This window comes from Parasteatoda tepidariorum, chromosome 6 (assembly GCF_982258835.1).
Source record: "Parasteatoda tepidariorum strain Cologne lab strain chromosome 6, Ptep-v5.0, whole genome shotgun sequence".
Classification (NCBI taxonomy): Eukaryota; Metazoa; Arthropoda; class Arachnida; order Araneae; family Theridiidae; genus Parasteatoda; species Parasteatoda tepidariorum.
The window spans coordinates 9,561,579-9,581,079 of record NC_141760.1 but is presented as its reverse complement, the minus strand read 5'-3'; the positions used below and the strand labels follow the sequence as shown (position 1 = coordinate 9,581,079).

The following is a 19,501-nucleotide window of genomic DNA, read 5'->3' as shown; positions in this document are numbered from 1 at the left end:
ACTTAAAAGTAAATTTTAATTTTTTAAAATGATGCAAAAACTTGTCGACCCATACAATATGCATATATATATATATATATATATATATATATATATATATATATATATATATATATATATATATATATATATATATATATATATATATATATATATATATATATATATATATATATATATATATATATATATATATATATATATATATATATATATATATATATATATATAGGGGAGAGTCGGGTAGCCCCGCCCACAGTCAATTTCATATGTATAGAGTATTTTTGAAATCAATGGGCCATCGGACATTAATTGTTATATTAAAATACTAAAAAAATGTGAAAAATTATATGTGAAAAGTTTATATGTGAAAAATTGTTCGAGTAATTATAAATTTTCAAAAAAATTGAATTTCGGGTAGCCCCGCTCACATGAATGTCGGGTATCACCACCCAATTTTTATTTTGTCGATAAATGTACGGTTGCAACGATTATTATTTTATAGCTTCAAATTTGAATGTTATATGCATTTTTAACAACAAATATTGTTGTTAATAAATGATTGTTATTAAATGATAGAATTCACTAAAAGTATATAAATATGTAATAAATAAAATGATTTTGTGATAAAAATGATAAATGAGGTTTGTCTATTGTCAATACATTGGTCACTTTCATTTACACCTGAAGAAACAGTCAAAAAACATAATTTTTGTAACTGGGCGGGGCTACCCGACACATTTTGAAAAGAGCTGAAAAACATGTTTTTTTAAATTTCTATTGTTTTAAGTTAAACAATTCTTTTTTGGTTTATTCTTTTTGCATTATTTAATTAGATGGTAAAACAATAGAAACATACAAAATATTGATTATTACTCAATATTATACAGAAATATAAGCAATACTCCTTAAGCTGTTGGGGCCCGACTCTCCCCTATATAAATTACTAATTCAGAGAAAGTATGTTTTTGTGTTTGCATAATTTTGTGTCTGTTCTAATTAATTAGCATATTTAAGATTACCCCTTCGAACCATAAAGATTGAGTCCTAAAACTTAAATATTCAATTATTAGATCAGAAGTTATGCAGGGTGGTCCTTTTTTTTTTTCCTTCTTTTTTCTTTTTTTTTTTTTTTTTTTTTTTTTTTTGATACACGGTACATTTGTCGCATTTAAAAATATATATAAATTATAAACTGATAATAAAATTACAAGCAGAAAATTTATATTTATTAGGAGTTTTCTCAATTTTTTTAAAATTAACAAAATTTTTTAAAATTAAGAAAATTCTTAATTTTTTGTAATTGTTAGTAAAGGAAAAGGGTTTCATGTAAACGAAAACAATGAAACGTTCCAAAAAAAAGTTTTTTCTCTCTTTTTTTAATATTTACTAATAAAACAGGAAAAAAATTATAAAAAAATATCGGATTTAGGAAAGTATTTACTGTTCAAATAAATTTTTCTTTCGAGCGAAAATGGTGAAAACACTAAGAATTGAGAAATTGAAGGTGGGCACCCTCCCTTTTTCTAGGCCTCCTTCCAGCGGATAACGATGCTGCAGCTATGTCAACAATCTTGCGGCATCAGCAAAGGAGGGGCCAACAATATCGGGGGTGGGGGAGCCTTTGAAAATTCCTAGCGTTTTACGTGTCCGCAAGTCCCATCATTTAGATAAATCAGGAATCTTTTGGTCTTTCGGATAGAAATGGAATTTTTTCCCCTCCTTTTTTAGCCTCCTGAGTGTTGTTTCTATGAAAAACCGATGAGTTCAGAGAAAAGTAGCCAGCATCACATATCCCACGAATCCGAACCCACGAATTCTTGAAAAATCAGCTCTCTTCTTTTTTAATTTAAATTCCAGAAAAAATATTTTTGTCAACTCGATAGTATAGTGTAGTATATATATATATATATATATATATATATATATATATATATATATATATATATATATATTATATATATATATATATATATATATATATATATATATATATATATATATATATATATGTATATATATATATATATATATATATATATATATATATATATATATATATATATATATATATATATATATATATATATATATATATATATATATATATATATATATATATATATATATATATATATATATATATATATATATATATATATATATATATATATATATATATATATATATATATATATATATATATATAGGATGCAAAGATAAGTTTCTTCTCAAAATAAGTGAAAATAACTTTTTCCCAAAAAAATAAATAATAATAAATAAATGAATAAATATGAAAGAAGAGAAAAAAAACGAATAGTTCTTTTTTTTTTTAATTGCTGTTGCTTTGGTAATTTTTTTCTTAAATCGAGAATTATTTTAAAAACTACTTAATAGGCCAGTTTCTAAACATTCAAACCCAATTTATACTATTTAAAACAAATGAATAAGGATTCTTAAGCAATTCTAAAATAGTTCTAAATTTCAATAATTATACACTTTTGTAGTGTGCTTTAATAACAATATGCTTTCTCAACTAATTATTTTTTTAAAAATTCCATTAAATTAAATATTTTATTATTTTTACATATATTTTTAACTTATCAAAATATTAAGCCCCGAGAGTATTTTTAATTGATTTAATTTATACATTATTTATAATAACATTAAAAATTTATAATTATACGTATGACAAATATATAAAGTATTAAAAGTTTCAAGTTCAAATTAAACTTCGTATAATAATTAATTATTTAAAAAATACCTAATGACCTTCAAAAAAAATTTCAATTACATTAAAATCGGATATGAAACGGACATTGTATTTAAGTAATACTTAATGAGGTGTTTTTTTCCAGCGCTTTTCTTCCGATTCTTTCGAATTTTAAAATAAACGTGTGAATTTCAAGACAGATAATAAGTATGTAAGTAACAGCCATTTTATTATGCAGATTGTGTTAAAATTCATGAAAAATAAATATATCAGAATTATTGTTTTAATATTTAACCAAAATATAAAATCTAATGATGGTGTCGCAATTTTCTATTGTTGTACGTGCATTTTTATTGGCAGTAAAATCACGTGGTAGGATCCAGTTTTTCCTCATTCATTCCCCTTTTGGGTAAAAATATACTTGAGGGTGCCCCTTGGCGAAATTGGCGACTTATGTTTGGCGCCATTCCTGTTTGCTCGGAACACCGTGGTAACAGGAATAGCTGCCAAAATACAAAATATAATGATATTTCAATAAAACATTAGAAGGTCGGGATAGCCTGGTCGGTAGGGTGCTGGGCCCATGTCCAAGAGGTCGTGGGTTCGATCCCCGCCGGCCGAAGACTCCCCGTGTAGTAAATGGTGACTGATGCACGTTAAATCTGTCGAGTCTCAAAGTCCTCCATGTTCCCATAACAAATCGAAACCTCTGGGGGTACTGATCCAGGAGTTTCCTTGTCTTCTGGATTGACTCAAAATTACAAGGATACGGAGTTGAACATTAGTAGTCTTAAACCCATGAAATTGGGTCGGCTGTTCAACGACGGTTATAAAATAAAATAAAATAAAACATTAGAAAATTTCAACAAAACATCGGCCTAAACTTTATAAAATTGCAATGAACCCAATATAAGCAAAATTAATAAACCCAATAAAATGCATTTTGAATCGAAACAGAAATTAACGGAGTAACCACAGAAAGAAAAGGAAAAAAACAACTCACTTCTTCATTAAGCTTGAATATCCTCATACTTAGGTGCCCAGAATTCTCTAATAGTAGTTAGATACTGTCTAAATTTATCATGGATAGAATCTGCGTACCTCCATCGCCACATAAATTCGGCGAAATACGAATCGAAAATGGCGTCTGTGGTACCGGACTGGCGGTGACATTTTTTTCTAAAGTCCTTTTTTATGATTGCCCACATACCTTCGATCTTATTGACCAGAAGCAAAAGTAATTCGGAATCCAGCGTAGAACTAACGGACCTCTGAAATTACATATACCGTTGAACATTAAAAAATAACGCTAAAATCTAAACCAATCAGAATCGTTATTGGGTTTCAACATCGCTCAGCTTGGCTATCAACCGCGATCGCAACTTGGCGAGAATCAAGGGGCGCCCTCAAATATAGTCTACCCCCCTATTGTTTTGGTGGTCATCAGCATAAAATTAACAAAAATCCTAAAAAGTATTGTTTTTCTATGAATATTTTTGTATCCCTAATTTAAAATTATTTTCCTGTACTGCTATTATTACGCTTCTAATTCAAGAGCTTAAAACTAAGAGAATTGAGAATTGTTGTTGTTTTTATTATTATTATAATGAATTCTGCCCTACATTTTGAGATAAAGTTATTTTAAAAGGTGGTCTAATCTCATTAATCTCATTTTCTTTTACCAGAAATGTTTATATTACACAGTACGGTAATCTTGGCAGAATATTTTTCACCGAGCACGAAGTGGGAGTTAGAGCTATACTCTGCTGCAAGCTAAGAAAAAACTATGATTCTTATGAGGAGAACCTATTTGCATCTAAGTGCGCCAAATGGGTGCCAATCTACCAGCGCGAACAAATATCAATTTCGCCAACTCTTGAAACGATATTACAGAGCCTCTCTTTTTTGCTTTCTCTTTCTCATTAATAATAATTACATTTATTAACAACAACAATCATTTCAAGTAATATGAATTAATAAAAATGATATCTAAAAATCGTAACAAATATACGATTTTCTGTTTGCATATAAAGAAACTGATGAAAGAATAATAAATATTGCTTCTTGCAGACGATTTTCTTCTGCAGCGAAACGAAGTAAAAAATTCTTAATCTCGCTTTTGATTTGTTAAGAGCATGTCAGTATAAGATGCGCCATTTTCAGTGGTCCAATCAAATCCAATGTTCTTGCAACGTCATATAGTTGTTTCTTTTTCAAGAACGAATGTTCTTATGAATCGAAATATGTCACCAAGTCTCGGATTCCAATATGACTACGAAACTATAACCCTCTTTTAATAATTCTATGATATGTATCATAAAAGATAGCGCGAATTAAATTTTCTGAAAGACGTGTTTGACTTTTAGAAGCTTTTATATTGTTTTGAAAGCATATTTGTATACTTTGATAACGAAATAAAATTGATTTATGTCCAGTCACAGATGATTAGTTAGTTCCTATACCGTAATGGCCTTTTCTTAATTTGCAACGGAGTATAGTGTTAAGCGCCCAAGAAAGTCCGGAGATAAAGATTTCAACTTCACACCTCTGGTTTATATTGTTTTGGTGGTTATTAAAAACTAATTTGTCCGCCCGCTATTATCAATAATTTTAGTGATCCGAACCAAACCCCCTGTCTGGCAATGCAATGGTGCGAAAGAAATCAGATACCGGTTATAGTCTTTCCCCTCTATTTCTCTAAGTTTTCCGAAACGGAACAAAATTTTTTTATTTCACGTATTTTTGAGGTTGCACAATAAACCTGTCAGACTTTGCACCGCAAGTGATAAGACGTCTCCGGATGAGGAGAAATAAAAAAAAAACTTCCAGAATCCCTCTTATTAGGAGCCACCGGAAGTGCCTCCCCCTCCCTCATACGATGCCTTATCATAATGGTGTATAGACATTCTTAAGTCAAGTGGATCATTCTAACTACGTGTGTTTAGCTTAATTGATATACAATAAGGTTTCAAGTGTCACTGCGATTATCCAAGTCTTTTTTTTTTTTTTTTTTTAAGGAATATTGCTGACTAACAATTATCCTTATATAATTGAATAAGGCTATGATTTAAGGATAGTTTCGTAATCCTAGAATTCATACGCAATACTATTATAGGAAAATACCATTATAGGAGAGATATACAATCTGGAAAATTGAAATTCGGTCTCGTGAACTTTAAAATAATCCTTGTACATAATTGAAATATTTTTTCTCTAAAAATATCTTATTACATTTGAATAAATTTTGAGTTCAACAACACAAACCAAATCGATGAATAAATTAATATGATTGTTATGAGGGAGTTTTTTTTTAACCAGAGATATTTTGCTTTAGTATTTTTTTTTCTTGTAATTTTTCTTCTGCGAATTGACAAAGTTATACCGGTCACCTAACGATCAAAGGACCACAAGCATTGACTTCACACTTAGCCCCTGTTATCAGTGCTTTATCTTTCAACAGCTAATGTAGGAATGCCAAGTAATTTTAACTCCGGCCAGATAACGGGGATAGTTCCTGAGCTGGTACCCCTCACTCCAAACAATCAGATAGAGGACTTTCAATGACGACAGATTTAATGTGAACTTTTCTGCGTATGCACGCTTGTTGTTAAATCGTCTGCCCGGATCGAACTTATGATCCCCTCATCACTACCAATAGAGTGAGCGGCGCTTTTATCGTCTACGTTACCTTGATGGCTTAGTAAAGATAGAAAGTGAATGTTTATTTATAAAGCCCTGAAAAATGTTTTGCCCAAGCGACGGCTCGTTTTTTCGGATTGTACTGTCACACGATTTTCTAAGCATAATAAAATGTCATGCATTTATCTTACGCATTCATTTCAAGTATTGATTTCGTATTTCAGGTGATATTTTATGTATTTTAAGTCTGTATTTCATGTATCATTCATAAAATTTTATATATTTTCTCCCTTAATTAAAAAAATCACTCTTCTCTCTGTTCCACATTAATATAATCGGAGAAGCGCTCTAATAGCACAACCACAAGTCAAAGCATACCAATGATTGAGAGTTGAAAGTTATGAGTTTGATCATGGTAACTGATTAAATAACTGGCATGATTAAATAACCGACAAGAAGCACGTTAAATTTGCTGTGCCTGAAAATCCTCTCTAGCTGGTTGTGGCGTGGAAATTTGGAGAGAGGGGTACCAGCAGGTATGCTGTCCACATTTTCTTGTGTGGTGAGTTGTTATTGATAATGTCAACTTTCATCTATGAAAAGGTACCCCACCATAGAATGGAGTTAAAATGTCTGACATATACTAGTGAATTGGAATTTTGAAGTGGTAGATTCTAAACGCGAATGGAATTTCGTGGCATTCCTAAAATGGACAAAAGAGTGATCCCAGAAAACGGGGTTACGTGATCGGCCATCAAAACATTTATTTTATCATATAATAATTATTCCATATAGTTTCTTGAGCCAAAGGAGTAAAATGTTAATGATGACATACGGGTAAACTTCGTAAGTCCTGATATTCATTCACGCGTCTTCCTAGTTTAAACGCAGAGGGATGTCTGCTTTAGAAAATTCTACATGAAAGATGGTGCAGTAAAAGACACTGAGTCACGACAGGCAGACGACAAACGAAATGCGCTGAATCACACGTTTAAAAACTCAAACTTGTAGCGAGAATTAAAAAAGAAATAGTAAAAGAAAAAATAAACAAAAATACCTGTCGCCCCAGACTCCTTTCGATCTACACCGCCATTTTCTAAATACAGCAGTTACTTTGGAATAGGTGGAGACAGGATGTAAACGGATAGAAGAAAGGAGAGAATGAGTTAAATATAAAAAAAAACAGACCAAACACTGTTAATAAGAAAGAATAAATAAAATAAGAAAGTCAGGTAAACTAAAAATAAAAACTGGTAGGTGGCAAGACTGATGTTCCTTAAGTACTTTCACTGCGGTTTTGAAGGTAAAAAAAAAATGGTGACGTAAAATTTGGAAGTGAAAGAACTTTTGGGGATTATTCAGGATGATGGAATGTTCGACGTGTGCCACGTGGAATTTTTCCGCAATTCATTCGGCGAGACTTTTAAGTAGCTGTGTAACAAAAGTGAATCGACCGTTAAAGAGAGAAAAGAACATGACATTTTGAGAATTTGAAATAGTACAGCTTTGAAAGAATATATTTTAATTAGAAATATTAATAACAAAAATTAAAATTTTAATCACAACACAGATTTCAGTTAACAATGTGCAGGGTTTATTTAAAAAGTAATGTCATTGAGTCAATTAAAAGTATTGTTGTTGTTGTAGGCCATTAAAGCCTTGAGGTTGCGATTGCTTTTGTTTTCCAATGCCGCCATTCATAGCCAAGAATTCGTCATCTGCCGCACCCATGCGTCATACCCGTTTATAAGGTGGACCCCTTCATTCATCCGCAGATCAAAATTTTGATCTGAACCAGAGAATGATCAATCTCTAATCCAGTACCCCAGAGTTATAATTTGCTATGAGAACACGGAGGACTTTGTGATCCTAAAGATTTAACGTGCACCAGTCACCATTTACTACACGGTGAGTCTTCTGCTTGCTGGATTCAAACTCCTGTTCCCACGAACGTGAGTCCAGTGCCCTACCAACCAGACTATCCTGCCCTATTAAGAGCATTAATTGATCACATTCACCTTTTGAGGGGCAGAAAAATTTTGACCAGAATTTTGGTCAAAAAGAGGCATAAAAACTGTTGTATGCAGAACCTATGAAGGAATTCGTTTTATCTTGCAAATTTTCTAATGACCTGATTGCTTATAAAAGGAAAACTAAAAAAATTTTTTGTGTTTATATATTTGTCAAAAATAAGAGGTTTTATACCTAAGGGCAAAGAGTTAAAATGGTATTACAGTGTTACCAGCGAAATTTTCGAGAATCAAAAACCTCACAAAAGGCCTTTTCTAGAATGTGCTTTACAGCTTTAGTGCTAGATTCTTTGAGGTCAGTGCTTTGACTTTCCACTTGTCTCGAAGTGATGTCCGTCAAGAGCAGGAACAAGAAGTGAAATTAAAAAAAAATATATGTATAGTTAAAAAAGTGACGACTTTGGGTGATTTACGTAACATTTTGTTCTGCAGCGTAAAGCTATGAGACTTAGAAATATTAATTTACGAAGGTGTGTAGAAAATGTACAGGGAGTACGTTGTATTAAAAAAAATTAATATTTGGTCATTAGTTTTAGAATTATAATTTATTAAACTAGCAGTAAAAAAGTGCTATTTCTGTCTCACAACAGAGATGGAAATAATTTTAATGCCTCTGCTGCCTAATATTCTGAAATGTCCCCGAAATCATGGATGGTGTTTTCAATATAAATGTAAACAGTAACCATCTCGAGCTCTTTACCTGCTGTATTTCTGTTTAAGAGGCTTAAGGCCTGTATACACGGTTCAATTTCTTGAATCCGAGAAATTGGACGGATTTCTCTGTCCAAGAAATTGGATGATTCGTTGCAACTATCGAAGTCCTTGAATGTCACTGATTCGTTGAAAGAAAAACTTGCGCATGCGCATTGTTCATATTCAACATTATAAAATAATACTTACATAAGTTTAAAATTACTAAATAAATTCAAATAAAGTCATAATAACACAAATAAACCGCAACAGATCAATTTATTTGGACTAAAATATATGAAAACAGACAACAAAATGACATAATTTGCTGCCTGCTTGTTGACGTCACAAAACCTAAGACGCTGATTGGTTAAGGGAGAAAAAACTTGGATAGAAAGAAGAACATGCTCTACTATCGTCCAAGAAGTTGGACCAAGTTCTTGGATGATTGTTTACACGATTCAAGCTCAAAGCAAAACAAGTTTCCATCAATATCAATCAATCTCTGTCCAAGAAATTGGATCGTCTAAACAGGTCTTTACTGCAGCTAATTCTGCAAGGCGATATTTTTAAGCAGATAATTTTGTTTTTAATAAAAGAAATAAATTATATAACTTTTGAGCTCAAATTCGCTGTATTTTATAAGATATAAATGATATTAAGAAATTCTGGTGAGTTTTAAGAATAAATTTGCTTTAGTTATTTATAGATGTATTGTTAAAAAAGGTGACATGGTTGCTAAATTTGAAAAGAACTCGTTTTTTTGGCAGTTCCGATTTGGCCACTTATTACTTGTTCAGTACTGTCTGTTCATGTTGCAAGTCGTGCACCATCATACGTTAGTGTTAGCATATTGTTCGAGCAGCGAGATTAAGTTCGTTTTACAAATTATCATTCAGGTTTAAATTTCGAAATTGATATGTTGGCAATGCAAAAAGTGTCTTATAACGATTTTTTTATTTTTTTTTTTTTTCAAATGATGATTCGCACGTTTTGAAATGACAGGCTTCAAATCATGATTCTTATAAAGATTACTTTCTAAACTCAAATAATAAATCAGGTAACAAATACACGTATGCAGGAAATACAACATAAGGGAGTTCAAAACACAAGGATCACGCTGCAGGGTTGCCCCCCAAAAAATGGACGAAATAGTTGTTTTTAGTAGCCTAAAGCATAAAAATAGTTGCCGAAAACTACGAAGATAGTTGCCTAAATAAGAACAAAAATTCATCGAAAATATGACTAAAATTTTGTTAATGACTTAATTGTCATATACCATGATCCATTTAGTCAAGTTGGTGGCAAATATGATAATTTTTATATAAACGTTAATGTTCTAGCACAATTTTCCCTTTTATCAATAATTTATCTAGGAAATACATATTATATACATACACACACATATATATTGTGAAAAGTGATTACTCAGATTCGAAATTCACGCATCGTAATATTGTATTAATTTATTTTTTTTAAATCATGCGGAATTTCGAAACAATAACCATTAAAAAGGCGACCGAGAAACGAAATAGACTTACAAAGGCATCTGCAGATTGAACGAACTTAAAAGTGAAGACTCAAATTTGCAAATCAAAATTTTCAACATTTTTTATTTTTTAAGCAAAAAAAGTTCAGTGTGTCCAAAAGCTATCGTGGGTCGCAGATTTTGAACCCAATTTATGCTAAAAAAAACATCGCTAGGAGTACAGAAAAGTCTCCCAATGGTCTCCTCTTCCTGAAAATAGTTGCTTTTTTAGCCCTTTTAGGTAAAAAAAAGTTGCCATAGTCCCCTCATACCAAAAATAGTCGCAAATACTTGCATTTTAGTCACATGTGGCAACCCTGCGTGAGCCAAATGGCTTCAAAATACACCGGAAACAATAACCCGGAAGTATAGTCAGTAAAAAGCTTACAGCGCACCCTAGTGTAGAAAACACTCCATACTTACGGTGGTTCGTTTGATTTAATAGCTGCCAGACAGATTTTAAGTTATTACTAAAATTCATTACATAAAGAACTTAGGGAATATCGCGGACATTTATTGAAAATGGTTAAAATTTCAATCAAAGTACATCCCCGCGGGCAACAGCTAGACGAAGAAAAAGAATTTTAAAACCGATTTCACATTAAATTTGAACAAGGATTATTTTTAGATGCTTCATTGCTGCGTGAAATAAAGCAATTAATAAAATTATTTTCATTATAGGTTGTAAAGACATTTTCATCTCATATCATTTCGAAGGAAAAACCAGTAAGAGGATAAGAAAATTTAAAATTTAAACATTAATTCTTAACTGCAAAAATAAATTATGGCTTACCTGGTGTTGTTTGGTATGCGCTTTTACTTTGGAATCTTCAGTGGTGGTCAGTGGTTATCTGCTTAATCTAACCTGTAAAAATAAAGGAGCTTATTATCATTTGGACTGATCCATTTTTAAACACAAAAGACATTTTGCATTTTTTTAGAAAAATTTTTGATTGTTAAGTATTGTACATTTATAAGCCTATTTCTAAAATTCGGGACAGCATGCTTCAGATGAGATAATTTTAATTCTTTCTTGTAAATTTTGGTTTGAGTTTTCTATAAAATTAAAAAAGAAAAAGTTCTGGTGGTTATGTTATACAAATGAAGATAGATTATATTTTATGCTACGTACAAACAAAGCAAAATAATCTAAACAAAGCACAAATAAAGACAGAATGGTAGACATAATGTAGTTTCGGTTCTATAAACAAGAACCTTCCTCATTGTAAAAACACACACACACAAACAGCTCCTTGAAATTTTCGACTAATGAATTAATATTCCATTCCGTTTTCGCGCCCCTCTTATTTGTGCTTTATTCGCGTTGTTTTGCTTTATTAAATTTATACTCGTCTTCAATAGATTTCCCAAATCGAATTCTTCATGGCAAGATTATATAGTTTAAAATCATCACATTGCTTCATGTGTAAGAATCTTTAACAATGGTTTTTTATTTTTATTTTCCTTGGCGACATGAGCTTCGAAAAAACAGAGTTAAGTACCTTACACTTTGGTCAAAGCTATAATTTGAAACAATAAATGCCATCGTACCATGAAGATAAATCTGATGCTTAGAACTGACAAATAACTTGAATATTTAAAAGACTATTAAACTTTTTTTAAAAATCAACAATTTGGCGACATTTTTCTTCGTAGATTAAAAATATCAAAATCAATGCTTCAGTCTCAATTTTTAAAAAATTTTATGAGCCCAGATAATGTAGCATTGGAGTAAGTTTTTGAACATTAATAAATTAGACCACAAACGCTTTTCATTTCCTTAAAACTGTGGCTTTTCACCATATTGACGTTTGCGATATTATCAAAATAAGCATAGAACGTTGGCTAAAGATAGGTTACACTTGATGTATGAAAATATTTATGAAAATATTCACCCAGATCCGCCCCAATTCAGGGTATACGGGTAAATGTTTATTAAAACCAAGTAAAAACAGAAAAGAACATAAAATACATAAAATACAAGAGTCATATGGCAACAGCCGGGAGGGCCGCCTTATACACTTGATGTATGTATTTTTGTTGCAGATTCCTAATGATATATAATTAGCAAATAAGCGTCATGCATATCTTTGCATTTTTCAAGTACTCTTTTTGCGTAACAATTTAGTTTACTCAATACGAACTTTTATAAGCATCTTAAACGGGGGTTTTCCAACTGTGCTACTCATCGTACGTTTGGCGAAATTTTTACGATTCTACAATAATTTTTTTATCCAAACTTACATTTTCAATACTTTTTGTCATCCGCAACCAATGAACAAAATGGTTTAAATATATTAATTCATAAGCAAACAAAATATTAATAAAAATAATTTATAAAATAATTCGGCTTGATTTACAATTCTTTCTTAGGGTACCGTCCTTGTTAACTCTGTTTTTCGAAGCTCTATCGTCATGGAAAATTAAAAAAAGCCTAAGCCTTACACTCAAAGCAATGCGATGATCTTATCATCTTGCGGTAAAGAATTATCTGGGCTTTAGAACAGACAAATAATTTAAATGTTTTTAAGGTTATTAAATTTTCTCAAAAATCGCCAATTTGGCGACATTTTTCCACCTAGAGGAAAATTATCCAAATCACCTCAGTTTTTGTAAATTTTTATGAGTTCAGCTAATGCAGCATTGGAAGTAAGTTTTTAAGTATTAAAAATTAGACCACAAACGCTTTACAATTTTGCAAAGCTGTAACTTTTCTCCATATTGACGTTTTGTGCCATTTTCAAAATAAGCATAAACAGCGCTGGCTTTAGATAGGATAAATTTGACCTAACGGTCATGAGTAACAATTGCAAACTCACAGCAGTTTTAAAAAACAACATATTATTCGCAAAAACGCACCATTTCATATTACGACGGATCCTTCGAAAACAGCCTTAAATAATTATATTATTCAAAAAATCACAATTTTCCAATTTTATTTATTATTTAAAGTTGAAGTATGATTGTTGGATTTAAAACTATCCGATTTAAATTTTATTTAATATTTTTTTCACTGTTAACTGTGCTGCATTTCTAGCTCAGTCATTTAGTACAAAACACCATTTCAATTTTTACTTTACCAAAAGAGAATGCATTTAAAATAAGCATAAAAAGAGCAGTTCTTGAATCTATGTCGATGAAAATAATCAAGCAATTCAACACTACATTTAGCAAATTCAATTTGTCAGTTTTCATTTGTATTGGAATTGAATATAAAACACGTATCTATTTAATCGAAATGAATTATTCAATATGCTTAAACTCTCTGCGGATATACTTATCTCGGAACAAAAAGTTAATACCAAACATTCGTAATGAAATTCGATAAGGAATGCAAAATAAGTAAATAAAAAAAATATTTTAAATTAACATCTCGCATTCAAATAAAGAATTCAATATTAAATGTTATTATTATTTTTTTATTCTTTAAAAATTAATTGGATTGGCAAGATTTTCTAAATGCAAAATAAAAGAAATTGAGAATTGACTTTATTTGAAAATGCTTTAAAGGCAACTGACTTCAAACTTTGATTTAGAAGCAAACAAACAAATAAAGAAAATCGTTTGGGATATATATTATATATTCTATTGCAATTCTATTTGATGAGCGGACATTCCTTTTAATGAACGGATCTTCCGTTAATGAAATTATCATTGAGAAGAAGAACACTCTATAGAACGAGGGGGGAAGTCTTCAAGAAGAAATTGGAAGTGGCAGAAATCGAATGCGTGTCGTCTTATTTTCATTCCCTTCGTAGAAGAATGTGTACTGAGTTTGTTAATGAGTGAATTTGCATAATCGTCTTTTCTTATTGCTTGTTCTGATGGGAAACCCTTATTCTAATTGTATGCCACCAGTTTTTATTGTTCTTTTTCCTTTTAAAAAATATAAATGAAGTATATTTTAATAAATCTGATTCTTTGTGATATTTTTTGATGACCCCTGTAACAAAATTTACAGTGTCAATCAGCAGTTCTATCTTAAAAAATTAAAATTTTTCTGTGGCTTTATAAACCCAGTATTGGAAAACTCCCAGCACAGCAACGGGCGCTACAGATTAACACTGCAACTGCAGATTTTTATTTAAAAAAAAAAATAATAAATAAAAAAAAAAAAAGAAAGAAAGACAACGAATGAAGAGAAAAAAATGTCTTATTTATGAAAAATATCCGTCTTTTCTTAATGCTTGTTCTGACTGGAAACGCTTATTCTAATTGTATGCCACCAGTTTTTATTGTTCTTTTTTCTTTTAAAAAATATAAATGAAGTATATTTTAATAAATCTGATTTTTTTTTTTTTTTTTTGATGACCCCAGTACCAAAATTTACAGCGTTAATCTGCCGCTCTATCTTAAAATTTTGAAATTTGTTGCTTTATAAACCCAAAACTCACAGCACAACAGCGGGTGCTACAGATTAACACAGTAACTGCAGAAAGACAACAAATGGAGAAAAAATTGTTAGAAGAGAAAACCCTGAACAAGTAAAAATTAATAATAACATAAAAAGAACATTTTTCTATCTTCATTTATGAAAAATAAAAATGATTTCCATATTTTCTTTTAATTTGTTACTGAAAAAAAAACAAATTTTATTTTTTCAGATATTGTTTTATTTTTTTGTTAAGTACCCGTAATGGTATTCTAATGAAGTTAATTTGAAGAAGCTCTAATTAAGAACATAACAGAGCACCATAAATTACTATTCTGTTATTTCCCTTAGAATGAAAAGATTTTATTTTAATATTATCATCTGAAAATTCATTCTTTCTTTCTAATTTCTTTATTTGCCTTTGTACAAGCATCTGTTTTACTTTTAATTTTGTATTTTATTTTGGACAATTTGCTAAAAATGATTTTATTGTATAAAATTCAAATTAAATTTGAACAACATAAAGTGTTTGTGTATAACTTTATTAAATTTAATATTTGCAAATTGTGCTAAATCTATGTTAGATTAGGCTTAACAATGTAATAATAAAATTTGAAAATTTATATTCGTCAAGTTATAAAATTTGACAAAAATAGTAATCACAGGTAACAGTTCCTTTCTAACAAGTTTTGAGAGTTCTGCAAATAAGCATTTCTAAATTGCCGCTTTTGAAACATTCTTTATTTAGAATGCACTTTTTCGCCTTTTTGTTATAATAGATTGAAACTTGGTACAAAATTGATTTTAAAAAAAAACTACCCTAAACTTCAATAAATTAATGATTGAAAATGTATTTACACCTCACATTAAAAAACTTCATTTCATAAAAAATAATTCAAAAAAATATGTAAGTCTATATTCCTTTGTAATGGTGAAAAAAAAAATTTACTTTTTAAACTTGATGAGAGTATTAATCGCGGATAACATCTACAATGTTTCAAAGAAGAGACAGTTGTATAAGCAATCATTTCTAAATTGTTGCTCTTGAAACATCAGTTATTCAGAATGCTCGTTTTATATTTTAAAATACTAGTTTTTGACAGCTGGCTTAAAATTGATTAAAGCAATTAAAATTTGTATAAATTATTGTTGGAATTAATGAAAATGTATGTACAATGAATGTTGAAAGCTCTTCATTGAAAAAACTATAAAAAAAGCAATGTTTGTTACACAGTATCAATTTGCACAAAAAGGTAAAATTACCAAACTTTACGAAAACATTAACCTCGTATAACAGTAGAAGTGACAGTTATGCTAGTAAACATTTCTGAATTGTCGCTCTTGATTAGCTCTGTGACAATAGTGACATAGATAGAGAATGCACAGATTTTGTTTTTCTCTTATAATCGATGTTATATTGACAGTTAGTACAAAATTGTTTGTTTTTTTTCTTTTTTTCTTCAGGTATCTAACTAGTGCGAAAACACGATTTTGGGCAAAATTTTCGAAATTGAATTTATTATAAATTTAGAATCCCTGTACTCTTAATTTTCTAAAAAAATTTTCTTTAGTTTTTACTCTAATTGTTTAACAGTGGATAGACTAGTGATTTTAAGTCTTGAAGTGTGTTTACCTCAAAATCACAAAATCAAGTTTTTTCCCATTTTGCACCTCCTTAAACACGATATCTCATGTTGTTTTAAAAGTAATTGTCTACAATTTTTTATGAGTGTTTATGATTATAGCACACGTTTTGAACAACAGACTAAGAGAAACAAGTAGAATTCCATTTTTCATGCATGTTTTCCGCAAAGCCAAGAGTGGAAATTTTTAAAAATTTGCTTTTTTAACTACGTTGATCCCTAACTCAATAGTGTATGCACTTGCTTTTAAGATAATAGTTCAAAATAGTTAATAAATAGCCTTATAAATAAAATCCTCAAAGGTTTTTTTGTCTCTGGTGACAGAAATATTTTTACAGTGTTAAGCATATATGCCAAAAAAAATGGCTTATTACAAAAAAATAATAATAATGATAATTGATTTTGCTAGTTTTATAAGCTTTTACACATAATAAAACAAATAAACTAGCGTTTTAAAACTTTATACTAATTTTTTAAAAAAAAAGTAGTTGTCGAAACTAGTCGGATACCTTAAAAAAATAATTAATAAGAAATTTTATTACATAAAATTAGAATGAATAAAAATACATAAAATAAAAAAATTTATCGATTTGTAATGTCCTCAAAAAGGATTCAATTATCAAACTCGATGTAAATAATCAAAGACAACAGTTCCTTCCAAGCGTGCTTCAAGAACAAGACTAGTTGTAAGCAAACTATTCTAAATTACAACTCTTGATTTGTTCTCTTACAAGAACAGTTATTTAAAAATGTTTTGCATTTTTATAAAATACATAATATTGTTACTTAGTATAAAATTGATTTTAAAAAAATAACATAAATCAAAATTCAAATGTACCGATGAAATGACTGAAACTACATTTGCATCGAACATTGAAAATTCTACATGAATTAAAAATAAAATTGTGAGTAATAACCATTCGGAAATTGATAAAAAAAGATCCTATTATTATTAAAAGCTTGACGAAAATAGTAATCAAAGATAACTTTTACTTTTAAACAAGCTTCAAAGAAAAGACAGTTGTAAGTAAGCGTTCCTAAATAACCTTTATTAATGTTTAAGCTTATAACAATAATTAGAATACTAAGTTTGAATTTTTCTCAAAAAATAAGTTAACGATAAATGGTACAACATGGACTTGAAAAAATAAAAAATCAATATCTTATTAAAATAAATAAAAATTAATTCCCTGTACAGAAAAAGCGCAATAAGCATTTGAGGTAAAAACTAAATCGACAACCTACAATAATCTACAAAGTAATTAAAATTATTCTCTTATTTTATTAAAATGAAATTGAAAGTAAAAAGACACATTTTTCTAAAAATTCGACCTGTATGGCCTCTAAGCTTCAAAAAGCCTCCTTCTTAAACCAAGTGTGAGTAAATTTCCTAATAAAATTAATTTTTAAATAAACAAATAAAACAGTAACTGAGGTTGAGAGAAACACAATAGCAATGTCACATCCCCCCCCCAGCCTCCCTTTATCAAATGTCTTCCGGCTTGTTAAAAGGAATGTGAGAAGACAGCGTCAACCCTTTCTTAGCCAATCAGAAGAGTGCTGCCCGTGACCTCAAAATTCTTTCTTACAACCGTTCATCTTTGCTAAATATGAATGAACGTATTATTACTACACACTTCCTTTTTTATCAATGAAAATATATCATCTGTCTGGATATTTTTGATTCTTCTGCTCGCGGTTTTTACGAGGGTCAACCTTGCTCGTTCAGAAGAAAAACCACTTCGAGGTTGCCATGAAAATAAAAAATATTTGTTCGAACTTGGAATAAAACCGGCGGACATTCCGTGTTAAATCACGTGTACAATTATTGTTCTTTTTTTTTTCTTTAAATTTTTTTTTTCTTCTGAGTTTAAGCGAAATATGGTAAAAAACATTCCGGGATGATTTAGACCGAGATAATGCGTTTGACCTTACGAATGGAATGTGATAAAAAGAACAACTGGCTGTGAAAATTATGGTTCGCAATATAATTCTTCATCCACATTCTTAAAACAACAATTCATACACATAATGGATTTTCTTAATTAATATAAAAATATTTATGATGAGAAATTATAAAACTCATTATCCTTGGTCAACACAAAAAAAAAATAAACGAGTACATGAACCTGACTTTCATCTAACTGGAGTTAGGCAAATTATTTAGACGCAAACTTCGAATTCTGATAATTTTCTTTAACTCTAATACTACTCAAAACTTCTAAATCAGCAATTCCCGATTTTTTTCGACTCAAATGATCGACCTACATTTGGCGGAATCCGTAGACTTAAATAAATTTCACTCTCAACCGCGAGCATGTTGATCAATGAAATACTATTAATTATTTTAAAAATATTTAAATATTAAAATTTTTTTAATAATTTTAAAAATATTGAATGCTTGAAATTTTATTAATTATTTTAAAAACATTCAAGGATTGAAATCTATATAATTAATTTGAAAATATTTAATGAATGAATGAAGAATAAAATTTTTTCATTGTATCGTCTTACCAATACCAATCACTAAATTGGATTTTATGTCAAACATTAGAATTTACAGGTCTGGAACGGAATCTAGCCTAGTTCCAATTTGATTTCAATGTTTGCTTAAACTAAAATGTGGATTTCGTTGGAGAGAAAAAATTATTGAAAATGGTAATTAGAGAAACATATTTCTACGTTGTTGAATTTGGTTATTTGTATTCGTTATTATTATATCTAGTGCTAGTTCTTCATAAATGCATGTCCTTTTTATATAAGTGGTCGGAATCTATCCAGTGGTCGGAAAACTACATCATTTTTATAGTTTACTACAACTAGTTTGTTACAAATGTAGTTAACTACTATTTTTAATTGTGGTGACTACAAACTACTTTGGAATTT

General features: G+C 29.7%; 1 long non-coding RNA gene across 1 annotated transcript in view; it reads right to left on the bottom strand.

The window, feature by feature from the left end:
* LOC122271986 (uncharacterized) overlaps positions 1–19,501 on the bottom strand; it is a 114,583-nt gene that overhangs the window by 32,732 nt on the left and 62,350 nt on the right. The window contains exon 3 of the long non-coding RNA XR_006226714.3: positions 11,394–11,465. This is a non-coding gene — a long non-coding RNA (uncharacterized LOC122271986). The remainder of the gene's footprint in view (positions 1–11,393; positions 11,466–19,501) is intronic.